This window comes from Pleurodeles waltl, chromosome 3_1 (genome assembly GCF_031143425.1).
Source record: "Pleurodeles waltl isolate 20211129_DDA chromosome 3_1, aPleWal1.hap1.20221129, whole genome shotgun sequence".
NCBI classification, from domain to species: Eukaryota; Metazoa; Chordata; class Amphibia; order Caudata; family Salamandridae; genus Pleurodeles; species Pleurodeles waltl.
This window is the reverse complement of record NC_090440.1, coordinates 1,996,830,863-1,996,845,728: the sequence shown is the minus strand read 5'-3', so window position 1 is coordinate 1,996,845,728 and position 14,866 is coordinate 1,996,830,863. Positions and strand designations below refer to the sequence as shown.

Below are 14,866 nucleotides of genomic sequence, written 5' to 3'. Positions count from 1 at the left end.
CTTTCAGAGCTAAGTGTATTGCCTTGAGTTCCAGATAATTGATGTGGAGCTGACGTTCTTTCTGATTCCAGATTCCGCTGATCTGCAGGTCCTGGCAATGTGCCCCCCATCCTGCGAGAGAGGCATCCGTTGTTACTATGTAACTTGGTGTTTGGAGAAGAAAAGACAGTCCGTTTGACAAATTGGTTAGATTCGCCCACCACCTCATGATGTTCTTCATTGGAGGAGTTATGCGAATCTTGTCTTCGAAGGAACCGTTGACCTGGGTCCATTGTATGTCTAATTGTTCTTGCAGAGGTCGCATATGGAGCCTGCAATCTGGGACTAGTGGAATGCATGAAGATATCATTCCGAGCAATGATTTGTAGATGCGGACTGAAACGAACCTTCTTGTGGAGAGCCTTTCTGCCAAGGAGGTTAACTTCTGTTTCTGCTCGTGAGATGGGTAGGCTTTGTTGCGGACTGTGTCCAGGATTGCCCCCAAGAAATTCAATTCCTGTTTGGGATAGAGTTGAAATTTCTGATAATTGACTATGAACCCTAGGTTGTGTAGCAATTGAAGGCAATGGGAAATATGATTTGTCACTTGCGATCTTGAGGGTGCCTTTATAAGCCAGTCGTCCAGGTAAGGAAAGACCTGGATCTGTGACTGGCGGAGATGTGCTGCTACCGGGGCTAACATTTTTGTGAAGATTCTGGGGGCTGATTTGAGGCCGAATGGCAGAACTCGGAATTGCAGGTGCATACTTCCCACTCTGAACCGTAGGAATTTGCGATGGTTGCAATATATGGGGATATGAAAATAGGCATCCTGGAGGTCTAGGGATGCCATCCAATCTCCGGGATTTAACAGACGCAGGACATCCTGTAGAGTTACCATCCTGAACGATTGCTTCTTCAGAAACTTGTTCAGGGCTCTCAAGTCCAGAATGGGGCGCCAGTCTCCTGAGGGTTTCTTTACAAGGAAAAAACGGGAGTAGAATCCTCTGTTCTTTTGAAATAAAGGGACTGGTTCCACTGCTCCTTTTCTCAGCATTATTCTTACTTCCCTGAGGAGTTGGTTCAACCTCGGAGGCGGTGGGCCCGATGGAGGAAGAGTTGGTGGTGCTTGAGTGAATTCCAGAGTGTGACCTCTGGCCACTACATCGAGTACCCATCTGTCCGAAGTTATAGCCTTCCAGTTGGGGAAATAGGAAGTGATGCGACCTCCGACCCTCGATGTTGGTTGGTGGGGAAGCGTTGAGATGATCAGCGGGTCATTGTTTCCTGCCTGTATCTCTTCCTCGGGCAGCTCCTCTTCCTCTAGCTGGGTGTTTGTAAGCTGCGGCCGGAGGCAATCGATAATGCTGCTGTTGCTGATGGTACTGCTGTCTTGATCCTGTGGAGGAAGATGGATATTGTGACCTGTATTGCTGGTATCCACCTCGAAAGGAGTAATTACCTCTACCCCTTGCTCCACGAAAAGGTTGTTTCTTATATTGAAGGGTACCTAGGGATTTTGCCGTATCGGTATCCGCTTTGATAGCCTGCAACATGTCGTCCACGTGTTTGCCAAACAGACTCTCTCCATCGAAAGGCATGTCAAGAACATGAGTCTGGACTTCTGGCCTGAAAGAAGTGGCCTTTAGCCATCCTTGTCTGCGCAGGACTGCTGCACCAGCTAATTGTCTAAAGCCAGTGAGAGAAATATCTATTGCGCTGTCTATTATTTCTGCGGAGACCCTTTCTCCCTCCTGCAAGACCTTCTTTGCTTCCACCTTGACGTCTTCTGGCAGTAAATCTAAAAAAGCAGACATGTCTGCCCACATCTGGCGATCGTACCTTCCCAAGATGGCGAGGGAATTAGCCGCCTTAACGGTGACTGCGGCCACAGAGGAGAATTTCTTGCCAATATTGTCTAATCTCCTTCCTTCTTTATCTGAGGGAGACGCAATAGGTGTGGAGGGGTTTTTGGAACGTCGCTGAGCCGCCTGTGATATCACAGAGTCAGGTTTCGGCTGTGAGACTAGACAGGCCGGAGAATCCTCTGGGGCCTTATATTTTTTCTCTAGTCTTGGCATTTGTGAAGGCACTGTTGCTGGGTTTTTCATTGCCTTCAAACCCTCCTGCCATAGGAAATCGACAATGGGTATGGCTCTTACAGATCTTTTTGATGGCTCTTTAAAGTCGTACAGAAAACATTCGGTTTCATGAGAAACAATTGCAAGGCCAAAACGTTTCGCCGCTCGCTCTATCAGATTATGGAAACCTCCTATGTCCTCTGGAGGAGAATCTACTGGACCTGCTGGCGGTGGAGATGGTGTGGGGACGAGGTAATCATCCCATTCACTAGTCGCCAAATCTCTTAGCTCACCCTCTTCCCTTTCGTCGTCCGATGAGGGGCAAGTTTCCTGTGTTTGGCTAGTATGAACTTGCCGGGGTGTCTGGTAGCTCTCAGGTCTAGGTGGCGTGGACTGAGTTGACGGTGGAAACCTTTTATAGTAATCTTTCAACATAAATTGAAGATCTGTCACTAATGTGCTAGGCATAGCGAGGGGCGATGGTTGTTGTGTCTGTGGATAAGATGTTGAGGCATAACTAAGCTGATACTGTTGATCCTCTTCTTCGTCAAACTCTTGGCATTTTACATTGAGTTGTGACGGGCTACTAGCTGCCCCAAACATTCCGTCGTTCTGTGAGTATGTGTCGTCGTCCTCATCCTCTAAAAGATGTTGTGGTGGGTATGGCAACACTTTACTTGGTGAGGTATGCATTGGGAGAATATCAGACGCCTTGTCCCCTATATTGATAATTGAAAGGGGTAAGAATCTGGAGGAGGCGTCTTGATGGTGAGGCGAAGTATCCAGGTAAGTGGATGGTTTGTGTACTGTTAATGCTGTAGATGATATGATTGTCGACGGTTCCCTCGTCGACGGTTCTCTTGTGGCCCGTTCTCTCGTCGACGGTTCTCTCGTCAACGGTTCCTTCGTCGACAGTTCTGACGTCGACGGGTCTCTCGTCGACGGCTCACCCATCGACGGTACTCTCGTCGACGGCGTCTTTCCTAACGGGTCCTTTGCCAACGATTGCTCCGTCGATGGTCTCTTCGTCGACGGGTACTTTATCGACGACGGTCGTGCAGATGCCGTCGTCGGTCGTGCCTTCTTGAACCTCATTGAGAGGTGCTTCGTAGATGGGAGTGCCCTGGTTGAATGGTGAACCCAGGAGGCCTCCGCTGTAGACGATGTGGTTGCCGACGAAGCTTTCCTAAAAAGTTTTGCCGTAATTATAGTCGTCGATGACAATGGCGACGACGTCATAATCATGGGTGAGGCTGGCGTTGTAAACGTCGACGATACCGTAGTCGCTGTTACCGTCGACACAGTCGTCGACGGGGTGGTCGTCGACGGATGTTTTTTTCACCGAAAAGAGTTTTTGCGGCTCCTTTTGTGGTGACAGAGACAGAGATGGCTTTTTTGAGGTACTTTTATGGTGTAAAGGCGTAGTAGGTTCTGAATGAACCTTTTTTGGCCCCTGTTTAAATGCCTCTGAATGAAAAACATCCTTTTTCGTCCCAGTAGAGACTTGTCTTGTCTTCTTGAGCACCTTCTTTGGTGGTTCATCCGACCCTCTGCTTCTCTCACCTGTTCTTTTCTGAGGGCGAGAAGTCTGTGAGGATGCCTCGCTGTCATCTGAGGAAGGATGCTCCAAGGCTTTCTGTTTTTGTAGCCATAAGAGAAGTCTACCCTCCCGGTCTTTGAGGGATTTTTGACTAAAGGTGCGACAGATTTTGCAGTCTCTCACCTTGTGGTCTGGATGAAGGCAATAAATACAATTCTTGTGGGGGTCATCAACATGCAGTCTCTTCTTCCCACAGGTGTCACAATCTCTGAACAGACCCTTTTTTGCCTTTTCAGACATAGCAGAGCTGTAGCAAGTTTTCCTGAGAGAAAGAACTAATCTTCAGTCAGAAAATAGGAAAAAACTGAGCAGAGCTCAGGGAGACTCCCTTCACACGACGTGCAGTAGAAAATCTGAGGGAATTCAGCCTCTGTTGGGACTGTTTGGGAGGGGCTGAATCCTGATTGGTTGAGACTGAAGTTTGGGTCTTTTCACAAAACAAAGTGGATAGACTGTAAAATACCTTATGAGGCCTACTAGGCCTACTGGTTTTACTTTTACTGACTTACTGCTTTATGTATTTAAACTTACCGTGAGGCTCCCACCTCGACGACGGGGATGATTCAAGCATGTGAATCTATGAAAGATCCAATACTGGAGAAACTAAAGATATCCATGCAATAGAATAGATATGTATGTACATAGTTTGTGCTAAAGGAATGTTTATTTACATATATACAATTTCTACTTGCAACTTAAACGGCTACAGGCTCCCGGGGAGGTGGGAGGGCGCATGTGAATCTGCAGCGGAACATGCCACAAACAGATATACACTGGGTAAGTGACATTTTACGTTCGATGGCATGTGTAGCTGCTGTGCATAAACTACAAAGCAGTAATCCTCCCCAAAGCGGTGGTCAGCCTGTAGGAATTGAAGTCATTTGAAATAATGTTCTTAGTAAAGCCTGTCCTACTGTGGCTTGTTGTGTTGCTAGCACATCTACACAGTAGTGTTTGGTAAACGTATGAGGTGTAGACCAAGTGGCTGCCTTACAAATCTCTGTTATTGGTATGTTACCTAGAAAGGCCATTGTTGCTCCTTTCTTTCTAGTGGAGTGGGCCTTTGGTGTAATGGGTAACTCTCTTTTAGCTTTGAGGTAACAGGTTTGTATGCATTTGACTATCCATCTGGCTATGCCCTATTTGGATATAGGATTACCAGCATGGGGTTTTTGGAAAGCAATGAACAATTGCTTAGTTTTACGAAATGGTTTTGTTCCGTCTATGTAATACATTAGTGCTCTTTTTATGTCTAATGTATGCAGTGCTCTTTCTGCTACTGAGTCTGGCTGTGGGAAGAAGACTGGGAGCTCTACAGTTTGGTTTAGATGAAACTGTGAAATTACTTTTGGAAGAAATTTTGGATTTGTGCGGAGAACCACTTTATGTTTGTGTACTTGTATAAATGGTTCTTCGATAGTGAACGCCTGTATTTCGCTAACTCTTCGTAGTGAAGTGATGGCTATTAGAAATGCTACCTTCCAAGTTAAGAATTGGATTTGGCAAGAATGCATGGGTTCAAAAGGTGGGCCCATGAGTCATGTAAGTACAATATTAAGATTCCACGAGGGTACTGGTGGGGTACTTGGAGGTATGATCCTTTTTAGTCCCTCCATATAGGCTTTAATAACTGGGATTCTAAAAAGTGACTTTGTATGTTTAATCTGCAGGTAAGCAGAGATTGCAGTGAGTTGAATTTTGATGGAAGAAAAAGCGAGATTTGCTTTTTGTAGGTGTAGTAAATAACTCACAATGTTTTGTATGGAGGCATCTAACAGTGTGATTTGGTTTGCTTGGCAGTAGAAAACAAATCTGTTCCATTTATTAGCATAACAATGCCTTGTTGTCGGTTTTCTTGCCTGTTTAATGACTTCCATACACTCATTTGAAAGGTTTAGATAGCCAAATTCTAAGACTTCAGGAGCCAGATTGCTACGTTCAGCGATGCTTGATTGGGGTGTCTGATCTGTTGTGTTGTGTCAACAGATCTGGTCTGTTTGGGAGTTTGATATGAGGTACTACTGAGAAGTCCAACAGTGTGGTGTACCACGGTTAGCGAGCCCACGTTGGTGCTATGAGTATTAGTTTGAGTTTGTTTTGACTCAGTTTGCTGACTAGGAAAGGAATGAGTGGGAGAGGGGGAAAAGCTTAAGCAAATATCCCTGACCAATTGATCCATAGAGCATTGCCCTTGGACTGAGGATGTGGGTACCTTGATGCGAAGTTTTGGCATTTTGCGTTTTGTTTTGTTACGAACAAATCCATGTCTGGTGTTCACCAGTGGTAGAAGTATTCTTGTAGAATCTGGGGCTGTATTTCCCACTCGTGAGTTTGCTGGTGATCTCGACTGAGATTGTCGGCTAACTGATTGTGAATGCCTGGTATATATTGCGCTATCAGGCGAATGTTGTTGTGAATTGCCCAATGCCACATTTTTTGTGCTAGGAGGCATAGTTGTGACGAGTGTGTCCCCCCTTGTTTGTTTAGATAGTACATTGTTGTCATATTGTCTGTCTTGACAAGAATGTGTTTTTGGACTAGAAGGGGTTGAAAGGCTTTTAGTGCTAGGGAGACCGCTAGTAGTTCTAAGTGATTTATGTGTCGTTGTTTTTGTTGATTGTCCCATTGTCCTTGTATATTGTGATTGTTGAAGTGTGCTCCCCACCCAATCATTGAAGCATCTGTTGTGAGAATGGCGTGAGGCACCGGGTCTTGAAATGGCCACCCTTTGTTTAAATTTACAGGGTTCTACCATTGAAGCGAAAAGTGTGTTTGGCGGTCTATCAACACTAGATTCTGAAGTTGACCGTGTGTCTGCGTCCATTGTTTTGCTAGGCACTGCTGTAAGGGCCGCATGTGTCGCTGTGCGTTTGGGACAATAGCGATGCATGACGCCATCATGCCTAGGAGTTTCATGACAAATCGGACTGTGTACTGGTGATTTGGTTGTATGTTTGACACCATAGTTTGAAATGATTGAACTCTCTGTGGGCTTGGAGTGGCAATTGCTCTTTGTGTGTTGAGTGTTGCTCCCAAGTATTGTTGTAGTTGGGATGGTTGCAGGTGAGACTTTTGGTAATTTATAGAGAAGCCTAGTTTGTGTAGGGTATCTATTACATACTGCGTGTGATTTTGACACCGGTGTTGAGTGTTGGCTTTTATCAGCCAATCGTCGAGATATGGGAATACGTGCATGTGATGTCTCCTTATACGAGCTGCTACTACAGCGAGGCACTTTGTAAGTACTCTGGGCGCTGTTGTTATCCCAAAGGGCAGTACCTTGAATTGGTAATGTTTGCCCTGTATGACAAATCTGAGGTATTTTCTGTGAGATGGCTGGATGGGTGTATGGAAATATGCATCTTTTAGATCAAGTGTTGCCATGTATTCTACATGTTTTAGTAAGGGAACTGCATCTTGTAGTGTGACCATGTGGAAATGTTCTGATTCGATGAAGAGGTTTAATGTCCTGAGATGTAAAATTTGTCTTAGTGTTTTGTCTTTTTTGGGAATAAGGAAATATAGGGAGTAAACCCCTGTTCCTTTTTGGTGGTGAGGTACTAGTTCTATGGCTTGTTTCGTTAATAGTGCTTGTACCTCTTGCTGTAACAGGTCTAGATGTTGTGCCGACAGTTTGTGAGCTCTTGGGGGAACATCTGGAGGGAAATGTGTGAACTCTATGCAGTAACCATGTTGGATAATTGATAGAACCCATGTGTCCGTGGTTATGTCTGACCAATGTTTGTGGTAAAGTGTTAACCTTCCCCCTACTGGTGATGTGTGTTGGGGACGTGTGACATAGGAGTCACTGTTTGTTGCTGGGGACCTGCTTGGTAGGCTGAAACTTTCCTCTTGATCTTGGGAATTGTCCCCTGAACGATCCACGAAACCCCCTCTCTGGTATTGGGACTGGTAGGTGTGTTTTGCTTGAGAGGTGGATGCCTATGAAGGTTGCTGTCTAAAACCTCCCCTAAATTGTGGTTTCCTAAATGTCCCTCTATACTGGGAAGAGTAGAGCGCGCCCATGGCTTTGGCCGTGTCAGTGTCCTTCATTTTTTCGATGGCTGTGTCCACTTCCGGCCCAAAAAGTTGCTGCTGATTAAACAGCATGTTTAACACTGCCTGCTGTATTTCAGGTTTGAATCCTGAGCTTCGTAACCAAGCATGTGTCCTGATTGTGACTGCCGTGTTTACAGTTCTTGCGGCAGTGTCAGCGGAGTCCAGTGCCGAACAAATCTGATTGTTGGAGATGGCTTGCCCTTCCTCTACTACCTGTTGAGCCCGTTTCTGATACTCTTTAGGTAGATGTTGAATGATGTCACTCATTTCATCCAAGTGAACTCGGTCGTAACGAGCGAGGAGGGCCTGCGAATTTGCAATACGCTATTGGTTGGCAGCTTGCGACACCACTCTCTTTCCCGCTGCGTCAAACTTGGGACTTTCTTTATCAGGGGGTGGTGCATCTCCTGATGATTGCGAATTTGCACGTTTCCTTGCGGCACCAACCACTACAGAGTCCGGTGGGAGCTGCTGCATAATGAACACTGGGTCTGACGGGGGTGGTCTGTGCTTTTTTTCCACCCCGGTTAAATGGCTCTTCCCTTAACCGGCTCTTGAAACTCTTGCTGTGCATGCTTAAGCATGCCTGGTAGCATAGGCAGGCTTTGGTATGACGCATGCGTGGAAGCCAGGGTATTGAAGAGGAAGTCATCTTCCAATGGTTCAGAATGCATACTGACATTATGGAATGTCGCAGCCCTGGCCAAGACTTGGGTATAGGAGGTGCTATCCTCTGGTGGAGATGGTTTTGAGGGGTAGCACTCAGGGCTATTGTCCGAGACAGGGGGATCATAGAGGTCCCATGGATCTACATCATCCTGTGTTTGCACAGTATGTGTGGGTGACTGTGCAGTGGGCGTGCCAATTGGTGACCCTGTCCTTTGTGGCGAATGTGGTGGCGATATTTCTGGAGAGAAATGGCGAGTTGGTGATTTCTCTCTAGCCACTTTAGCTCTTGGCTGATCAGTCTCAGTCTCTGTTTGTGGTTGAAAAGCCAACTCTCTCTTAAATTTGAGAGGAGGGGGAGTTTGAATTTTTCCCGTATCCTTATGGATCTGTATTCTTGCTTGAGTTTGGTCAAACTCTTCAATGTCCAGCTCCTCTTCAAACCTGTGCCTCTCCTTCCGTTGTCTGGAGAGCCCATGTTCATCTGTATAAGAGGTCTTTTTCGGCTCCAAAGCCGGTTTTCTCGGCACAGAAATGCCCATGGTGATGGTTGGCCTTGGCTCAGAAAGGCTCTTTGAAGGCTTAGTGCCTTCGACAAGGCGATGTCGGTTTTTTTCGACGCCGGTATCTCGGCTCGAGTCGGAAGACTTCGGCACGATTTTGGCCTTCTTCGGTGCCGAAGGTGTTGCTTGTTCACCGCTTTTTTTGATGGGTCGAGGCATGGGCTTCAGGCAGTGGCGTCCCCGAGGCATTTTGTTTTTTCGGCTGACTTTGGGGTCGGGGCAGGCATACTCACTTTTTGGCCCGCTGTAGGCAGTCGGTCTCTGTCGGAGTCGTCCAATTCCGATCCCTGGATGGAGATAGGCATCTCCCCCTCTTCGATGTCGAGGTGTTGCGACGATTTCGAAACCATCTTCATGCACCTGGCTCTCCGTTCTCTCAAGGTCTTTTTCGACCTAAAGGAGTTGCAGGCCTCGCAAGTATCCTCTTTGTGCTCCGGTGACAGACACAGATTACAGACCCGATGCTGGTCTGTGTATGGATACTTAGCATGGCACGTCGGACAGAAACGGAAGGGGGTCCGGTCCATGAGGGTTCGACAAAGGGTGTGGTGTGGCCGACCGGGCCTCGGCTGGGCGCGGAAGCCCCAAGGGGCCAGCGAAGCGGTTGTCTCGTTGGTGCCGATGTATCGATAGAAGATCTTTCCCGAAAGCAACAATACCAACGTTTTTTTGATGATTTTAATACTTTCCTGATTCGAATCACGGAGCGAAGAGGAACACGTCCGAACCCGATGGCGGAAAGAAAACAATCTAAGATTGAGTCGATGCCCATGCGCAATGGAGCCGAAAGGGAGGAGTCACTCGGTCCTGTGACTCGAAAAGACTTCTTCTAAGAAAAACAACTTGTAACACTCCGAGCCCAACACTAGATGGCAGGAACAGTGCACAGCATGTGTATCTGCAGCTACACATGCCATCGAACATATATATATTACACACCACCAGTTCTCTTGCAACTTGCGTCTTCAAAGCAATGCACATACTTCAAATGATGTGTTTCAACTGTAGCTTTTAGGCAGCAATAAAAATGTCAAGTAAGTCTTGGGATTATGTTTCTACTACAAAAGGATCTGGCTTTTGCCTAGTGGCAGTTTTGTGCCATAAAGTAGCACAGAAGGTTTATATGCCTACTGCAAAGAACAAATCTGTATTTTATGTGAATAGTTGAGTGGATTAGTAAAGCCAGCCATTACCTGAGCTATAATACAAATGAAGTGTATGTGCGAGGAGGGCTATGGAAAGATGAAGGGTACTTTTGCTGGGTGGTGGTGAGGGAATCTGAGGAGGAGGTCATGGGAATGAGAGTACCAATAATGACTGTAGGACTGGGCGCCAGAGGCGCTAAAAACTGACAATTGGTATGTGACAAGGTGAAGTAATAGTGTGTCTTTTTTGTTTTTTTTTAGTGTCTTGAGAGAACGTGCTAATGAGAGAAGAAGCAAAGGTAAGGTGACCTTTACTGTTGCAAGCATCACACACACACCCACCAGCAATTTCTTGACTGTCTACGTAGGCTAGTGTTTTAGAGCGACAGTTTAGCCAGTAGCAGAGATGGCGGCTCATTGGATGACTGCTGCTCAAGCCCTAACTCAGGTTATAAAGGACAGCTCTGACGTAGGATCAGAGACTGAGACAGCAGATACTGAGACAGCATCTGAGGGATAGCACAATGGCGCAGACTCTGGGAGTGGTTTTTCAGTCAGAGGAGTCCCATCCGATAACTCCTCTTCCAATGATTCTGAGGGAGGTGATGAGGACAGTCCTGCTGTCCCTTCGCAAGCACAGTCTGTGCAGCGGGACAATATCGGGTTAGCCCAACCCAGACAGCAGGTGCATGAGGCATCAAGCACAGATTGAGTGCTCTCTTGGGAGCTCCCAAATTTAGTTCAGCCCCAAATTCCACTGCTCAAATCGTATTGTGGAGACATCAAAATTAACTATCAGAAAACAAATTGGTTTTGTAAGGGAGGCACCTGCGTTTTTGGTCATGGGGTTGGCAGCCATATATGGAAACCTACCAAACCCAGACATTTCCAGAAACTAGACACCTGGGGAAGTCCACAGAGGAGTGGCTTGTGTGGATTCCCCAAAGTTTTCTGAGCTATAATACCATAAAAAGGTGAAATGTTTAATAAAAAGCAAGTGAGGTACCATTTTTATCAGGAGACTTGGGGGAATGCTGGGTGGAAGGACATTTGTGGCTCCTCTCAGATTCCAGAACTTTCTGTCACCAAAATGTGAGGAAAAGGTGTTTTTTTTAATCAAGTTTTGAGGTTTGCAAAGGATTCTGAGTAACAGAACCTGGTAAGAGCCCCACAGGTTACCCCATCCTGGGTTCCCATAGGTGTCTAGTTTTCAGAAATGCCAAGGTTTGCTAGGTTTTCCTAAGAGCCGGATAAGCTAGAGGCCAAAATCCACAGCTAGGAACTTTGCAAAAAATCAGGTCAATTTTCATAAGAAAAATGTAATGTGTCCATGTTACCTTATGGGGCGTTTCCTGTCGTGGGCACTAGGCCTACCAACACAAGTGAGGTACCATTTGTATCAGGAGACTTGGGGGGGGGGGGGGGGGGGGGGGGGGGGAGGTGGGTCGGCGAAAACGTGTGGCTCCTCTCAGATTCCATAACCTTCCAGCACCGAAATGTGAGGAAAAAGTGTGTTTTTTGGCCACATTTTTAGGTTTGCAAAGGATTCTGGGTAACAGAACCTGGAGAGAGCCCCACAAGTCACCCCCATTCGGAATTCTCCTAGGTGTCTAGTTTTTAAAAATGTATGGGTTTGCGAGGTTTCCCGAGGTGCCGGATGATCTAGGGGCCAAAATCCACAGCTAGGCACTTTGCAAAAAACAGATCTGCTTTTTGGGGGAAAATGTGATGTGTCCACGTTGTGTTTTGGGGCATTTCCTGTTGTGGGCACTAGGCCCACCCATGCAAGTGGAGTACACTTTTTAATTGGGAGACTTGGGGGAATGCTGGGTGGAGGGAAGTTTGTGGCTCCTCTCAGATTCCAGAACTTTGCAGCACCGAAATGTGAGGGAAAAGTGTTTTTTTGCCAAATTTTGAGGTTTGCAAATGATTCTGGGTAACAGAACCTGGTGAGAGCCCCACAAGTCACTACATCCTGGATTCCCATAGGTGTCTAGTTTTCAAAAATGCACATGTTTGGTAGGCTTCCCTAGGTGCCGGCTGAGCGAGGGGCCAAAATCCACAGCTAGGCACTTTCCCAAAAACATGTAAGATTTTAATGTGAAAAGGTGATGTGTCTATGTTGCGTTTCCTGTTGCGGGCACTTCGCCTACCCACTCTCGTGCGGTAACATTTTTATAGAGAGACTCGGGGAAACACAGAGCAGAAGAACAAGTGTTATTGCCCCTTGTTTTTCTCTACCTTTTTTTCCTTCCAAATGTAAGACAGTGTGTAAAAAAGACGTCTATTTGAGAAATGCCCTGTAATTCACATGCTAGTATGGGGACACCGGAATTCAGAGATGTGCAAATAACCACTGCTTCTCAACACCTTATCTTGTGCCCATTTTGGAAATACAAAGGTTTCCTTGATACCTATTTTTCATTCTTTATATTTCACCAAATGAATTTCTGTATACCCGGTATACAATGAAACCCCATTGCAAGGTGCAGCTCCTTTATTGGCTCTGGGTACCTAGGGTTCTTGATGAACCTACAATCCCTATATATCCCCGCAATGAGAAGAGTCCAGCAGAGGTAACAATATATTGCTTTCAAAAATCTGCCATAGCTGGAAAAAGTTATAGAAGAAAACGTGGACATAAATGGATCTTTTTTTCACCTCAATTTCAATATTTGTTTAACTTTAGCTGTTACTTTTTGTAGGAAAACCTTGAAGGATCTACACAAGTGACCCCTTGCTGAATTCAGAATTGTGTCTACATTTCAGAAATGTTTAGCTGTCCGGGATCGAGCATTGGTTTAACACCCATTTCTGCCACTAACTGGAAGAAGGCTGAAAGCACAAAAAAAATAGTAAAAATGGTTTATGTCCCAGTAAAATGCCAAAATTGTGTTGAAAAATGTGGTTTTCTGATTCAAGTCTGCCTGCTCCTGAAAGCTGGTGAGTTTACCACTGCAAACCTTTTGTTGATGTCATTTTCAGGGAAAAGACTACATGCTATCTTCTGCAGCCCTTTTTTCATATTTTTCCGAAGAAATAAAAACCCAAAATTTTAGCTGTGTTTTGGCTAATTTCTTGGTCTACTCTAGGGGAACCCCACTAACTCTGGGTACCTTTAGAATCCTTAGGATGTTGGAAAAAAACAGGACGTAAATGTGGCGTGGATAGCTTATGTGGACAAAAAGTTATGAAGGCCGAAGCGCGAACCACCCCAAATAGCCAAAAACGAGCTCAGAGCTGGGGGTTGGGGGGAAAGGCCCAGCAGCTAAGGCATTAAGAAGGCTTTGGGCGGATGACTTGGGGAGGGTGAGGGAATGAACCTGGGGCGATAGAAGAATGTAGGTAGGTGCACTATCTTATAGCATTTGTGCTTTTCTGTGGATGTACGAGTGAGTCTTTCAAGGCATAGCTTGGTAAAAGACTGGGGTGGGGGAGGGGGGACTTCAGATATTTCAACAATCATGCTGCCATTTGTTGTGAAAATACAATATAGGAGGAGAGGGCATGAGGAGGACATAAGGGAAGGTGCATACTGTTAGGAGCACTTCAAACTCAATATTTTTCAAACTAACCAACATTTTCAAATACCTTCAAAATAGAGACAAGAGAACTAGTGTGGGTGTGTGCATGTGTGTGTGTGTGTATGTGAAAATCCCAGGTGAAATCCGACACAGGCCTACACCATACCCGAATGAAAGCACTTGTACCCAAATATTTATTGGAAAGTAGTTTTTTTTTTTTTTTTTTTTTTAGAGGGGTGGGTGTAACACCTCAAACACTCCCCCCTCCTCCCCAAGCTACGCCCCTGACCCGACAGTCATTTCAGATGGCTTGGGCATTCATAAATCTCCAGATTTTCCTACAGACCAATCTCACTTTGCACAAGCACCTACTCCCCATCATGTCCATTAATTAGAAAAGTTTAAAATTAAGGCTTTGGAAAGAACTAGTCTATTGCTTGTTAGTAGTCTCCAAAGAACCTACAGTACACTTAGTTAGTATTGAAATGTATATAAATACCATTTTGAGAAGATTACACAAACACTCTTTGGTGAGGGAACCATGTCCACATGGTAAACACTGAGAAACACTTTTACTGGTACAGCTCGAACATACCCGCCACAGGGCACACGCAATTCTTATAGTCACTCCAGAACTGAGGCACTCCTGGCTTCTAGATGCAAACATTCACTGATGAAAACACAACAGTTAGCCATAGGAGCTAAAACAACAGGCACCAGAAGTGCAGCATTCTAAATTTGCACCAACTTAAACTGACCCTGTTCACCAAAACAAACATCTACCTCCAAAATGTCTTATAAACAACCACATTTTCCAAATTCTCTCCCTTGCATTTTTGCAAGTTTGCTCCTTTTCCTGAACAACCCTACTTTGAAACAGTACTACTACAACATGATAGGTTACTGGAGTCAGAAGACCCTGCAACACCTATTATGAGTCACCGAGCTACAGGTCACCCCAAAGCCTTTCTCCCAGGATTATACACCTGATTTAGTACACTCCAAAGAGATCACAGATCAACTTCCCTCAAGTAGGCAAATAGATCTACAAATCGAACATAAGCACGCAGAAAGCCTTGGAACGGATGACCCGAACGCCGCCCCCCCAAAATAAGCTGAACAGGCAGTGCTTTTTTCGAACAGAACTGCTATATGGTAACTGATAATTTGTGACAGAAAAGCCCAGGATTTCGAACATGTTGTCCTGGTGGCATGGAGCAAGCCTACAGTAGCCATACATAGCACAAAT

The 14,866-nt window shown here is 45.7% G+C and overlaps 1 protein-coding gene and 1 long non-coding RNA gene across 5 annotated transcripts in view; one reads left to right on the top strand and one right to left on the bottom strand.

Annotated features, from left to right (window-relative positions):
* Positions 1-13,137, top strand: part of LOC138285908 (uncharacterized) — a 31,001-nt gene extending 17,864 nt beyond the window's left edge. The window contains exons 2-3 of the long non-coding RNA XR_011201658.1: positions 10,355-10,392; positions 12,799-13,137. This is a non-coding gene — a long non-coding RNA (uncharacterized lncRNA). The remainder of the gene's footprint in view (positions 1-10,354; positions 10,393-12,798) is intronic.
* The window catches only part of VMP1 (vacuole membrane protein 1), a 682,493-nt gene that overhangs the window by 73,287 nt on the left and 594,340 nt on the right, over positions 1-14,866 (bottom strand). The window lies entirely within an intron of this gene.